Genomic DNA, 4,555 nt, shown 5'->3' with positions numbered 1-4,555 from the left:
TCAACTTTTGATTGGCAGCACCATATTTTGCCAGTGAGGGCAAGAGAGGGTGCGTGGATCCCTGTGTCCATGAACCGACCGTGGGAGGCTTCCCCATCCATCCATATTTTAACAGAATTATTAAAAGGAGTTCTAACTAGATCCAAAAGACTCATTTTTACTTTGATTGCAGTGATTATGGGTCTTATTGCAGTCACAGCTACTGCTGCGGCTGCTGGAATTGCTTTACACTCCTCTATTCAAACTGCAAAATATGTGAATAATTAGGAAAAGAATTCCTCAAAATTGTGGAATTCTCAGATCCAAATAGATCAAAAATTGGCAAGCCAAATTAATGATCTTAGACAAACTGTCATTTCGATGGGAGATAGGCTCATGAGCTTGGAATATCTTTTTCAGTTACAGTGTGACTGGAATACACTAGATTTTTGTATTACACCTCGAGACTATAATGAACCTGAAGATCACTGGGAAGTGGTTAGACGCCATCTACAAGGAAGAGAAGATAATCTTACTTTAGGTATTTCAAAATCAAAAGAACAAATTTTTAACGCATCAAAAGTCCAGTTAAATCTGGTGCCAGAAACTGCAGCAATGGTAAAAGCTGTTGATAGCCTCACAAATCTTAACCCCGTCACTTGGGTTAAAACCACTGGAAATTCCACTATTGCAAATTTTGTATTAATCCTTGTATGTCTGTTCTCTCTGTTGTTAGTCTACAGGTATATCCAGCAGCTCCGGAGAGACAGCGACCAGCGAGAACAGGCCATGGTGATGATGGAGGTTTTGTCAAGAAGAAAAAGGGGATATGTAGGGAAAAGAAAGAGAGATCAGACTGTTACTGTGTCTATGTAGAAAGGGAAGACATAAGAAATTCCATTTTGATCTGTACCTTAAACAATTGCTTTGCTGAGATGTTGTTAATTTGTGACTTTGCCCCAGCCACTCTGCCCCAACCTTGAGCTCACAAAAACATGTGTTGTATGGAATCAAGGTTTAAGAGATTCCATACAACACATGTTGTATGGAATCAACATGGGCTGTGCAGGACGTGCCTTGTTAACAATGTTTACAAGCAGTATGCTTGGTAAAAGTCATCGCCATTCTCTAGTCTCAATAGACCAGGGGCACAATGCACTGCCCCTGCGAAAACTCGCAGGGACCTCTGCCTTGGAAAGCTGGGTATTGTCCAAGGTTTCTCCCCATGTGATAGTCTGAAGTATGATCTCGTGGGATGAGAAAGACCTGACCATCCCCCAGACTGACACCCATAAAGGATCTGTGCTGAGGTGGATTAGTAAAAGAGGAAAACCTCTTGCAGTTGAGATAGGAAGTCTCTTGCCTGCCCCTGGGAACTGAATGTCTCGGTATAAAACCCGATTGTACATTTGTTCAATTCTGAGATAGGAGAAAAACTGCCCTATGGCGGGAGGCAAGACAGGTTGGCAGCAATGCTGCTTTGTTATTCTTTACTCCACTGAGATGTTTGGGCAGAGAGAAACATAAATCTGGCCCATGTGCACATCCAGGCATAGTACCTCCCCTTGAACTTAATTGTGACACAGATTCCTTTGCTCACATGTTTTCTTGCTGACCTCCTCCCTATTATCACCCTGCTGTCCTACCACATTCCTCTTGCTAGGATAATGAAAATAATAATCAATAAAACCTGAGGGAACTCAGAGACCAGTGCCAGTGCAGGTCCTTGGTATGCTGAGTGCCAGTCTCCTGGGTCCACTGTTGTTTGTCTATACTTTGTCTCTGTGTCTTATTTATTTTCTCGGTCTCTCACTGCACCTGATGAGATATCCCACAGGTGTGGAGGGGCAGGCCACCCCTTCACATGTCCCAACCACCTTGGGCACATTTCATTATTAATAGAGACAGGAGGCAGAGAAATCATAGGCAGATAGGGTGGGTCCCTGGTGAAACCCCACCTTCAAGTCAAAAACAGCCTGAAACTCATGCACCAGAGTGAGAACTTCTATTCCTGTTTACCTGCTCTCTCCCAATTGGATCTTTTAACCAAACAAATGTTGCTTTTTCCTATACTATTATACTACCTATGGCCTGTGCCACCCCCATCATGTGTCTCTAAAGATCCCAGACTCAGTCAGTGGAATAGAGATGGCCTGACTTTGGGGAGGAAACAGCCTGACTTCAGGGAGGAGATGGCCTGACTTCAGGACAAAGACCTTCTGACTTCAGGGGAAGACTATGACCTGCTCTTCCCGTCCCTCTCCAGCTCCCCTCTCTGCTGAGAGCTGTTTTCATTGCTCAGTAAAATTATCCGCCCCCACCATCCTTCAATCAGCAAGTGCGACCTCATTCTTCTTGGATGCTGGACAAGAGCTCGGGACCCACCAACTGTGGGTACCCAGAAAGGTTATCACACTGGCCCTTTGCCCTCGCTGGCAGAGTGCAGCCACCCCATGCAACAGGGCCAGGGGTCGAATGAGCTGCTAACAATCTGTGGTCCATCAGGCTGTGGGCAGCAGAACTAAAAGAGCTAATTAGCACATTAACACCCCCTCTGGGGCTTCAGGGTCACAGGCACCCTGGTCTGGGTGTCACCACATTCCCCTCGAGGCAACATGCCTGGTCTGACCATGGGCGCTGCATAGAGCTTGCTCCTGTGTCAGTGCCCAGAGCAGCCTGTGGGGTCCCACACTCACTCACATACTCCCTCCCACAAGGGAGCTGACTGTGGCAGGCCAAGTAGATGGGGCACCCCTGCTGTGAGTCACCCCTGCTGTGAGTCTGACAATGATGCAGGAGAAAAATCCTGCATCATTGTCAGAACTTCCTGAGGCTGTGTCACGAGTGCATCCTTAACCTTGGCAAAATAAACTTTCCACATTGATTGAGATCTGTCTCAAATATTTTGGGTTCACAACTTAATATCACTTAACTATACATTTAAAAATGGTTAAGATGGTAAGATTTATGTTGTATTTTATCACAATTTTAAAACTAAGAAAAAAATATATACTAAATTGTTAACAGTGGTTTCCACTAAAGAAAAAGTGAAAAGAAAAACTTTCAGTTTTCACAATTCTAAATTGTTGGAACTGTTTTTACAATTAACAAACCTTGTATTAGGGAAACAGTTTTAAACATAGAAAAATTTCATGTACAAAGTTGTTCCCTACAGTATTAGTTAACAGTGATAAATTAGAAGCAACCTAAAAGTCTTATTGCAAAGTAATGGTTATGTAAACCATAGCACATCCACTTAATTAAATATCATATAACCATCAAGATCCTCAAAACAGTAAAGGGAGGTTCATATGATGGATATATAAAAGTTACTTTGCAGCTTGGTTTTTAAAAGGATAGAAAACCAACTAAATGGAAAGACACCAAAATGTAAAACATAATTGTGATTGGATAATGGATGTTTATTTTCTTCTCCCTTTCTGTATTTTCCAATTAAAAAAATACAGACAGCTATTACTTTATTAACTGTATTTTTTAAAATATTAGAAACAAATTGAGGAAAGTTGCAGGATAACAAAATCAAAACACAAAAATCAGTTGGGTTTCTAAACACCAACAATGCACAATTTGAAAAGGAAATTAAGAAAACAATTCCATTTGCATAGCATCAGAAAGATTCAAATACTTAGGACTAAGGTAATCCAAGGAAGCAAAAGACACACTGAAAACTACAAAATGTATTTTAAAGAAATTAAAGAAGACACCAATAAATGGGAAGACATCCTATGTTCACGGATTAGATAACTTAATACTTTTAAGATGTCAATACCACCCAAAGTGATACACAAATTCAATGAAATCCCTGCCCCAACCTCAATATCTATTTTTATAGAATTTTTTTTAAATAGTAAAATTCACAGGAAATCCCAAGGGACCCCATATAGCCAAAACAATCTTGTAAAAATAACAATGTGGGAGATCCCACATTTCCTGATTTCAAAACTTATTGTACAGCAATCAAAACAGTGTTGTACAAGCATAAAGACAGACATGTAGAACAATGAAATAGAATAGGGAGCCAAAAATAAGCCATTGCTTATATAGTCTAATGATTTTTGACAACAGTGTCAAGACCATTCAAAGGGGAATGGGCAGTCTTTTCAACAATGGTGTTGGAAAAACTGGATATCCACATGAAAAAGAATGAAGTTGGACTCTTACCTTATACCATAAACAAAAATTAAGAATAGCTCAAAGACCTAAATGTAAATCTTAGAAGAAACTTAAACTCTTAGAAGAAAACATAGGGAGAACATATCATGACATTGGATTTGGCAATGATTTCTTATGCATGACACCAACAACACAGGTAGCAAAAGAAAAAAATAGATTAGACTACATCAAAATTTAAAACTTCTGGGTATCAAAGAACAAAATCAACAGAGCAAAATAGCAACACATAAAATAGAAGAAAATATTTGCAAATCATATACCTGATAAAGGGTTAATTGCTAGAATATATATAGAACTCCTACACTCACCAAGGACTAAAAAAAAGAAAAGAAAAAAAATTCTGATTAAAAAATAGGCCAAGACCAGGAGTGATGGCTCACAC

This window comes from Piliocolobus tephrosceles, chromosome 4 (genome assembly GCF_002776525.5).
Source record: "Piliocolobus tephrosceles isolate RC106 chromosome 4, ASM277652v3, whole genome shotgun sequence".
Lineage (NCBI taxonomy): Eukaryota > Metazoa > Chordata > Mammalia > Primates > Cercopithecidae > Piliocolobus > Piliocolobus tephrosceles.
Note: the sequence above shows the minus strand (reverse complement) of the source record.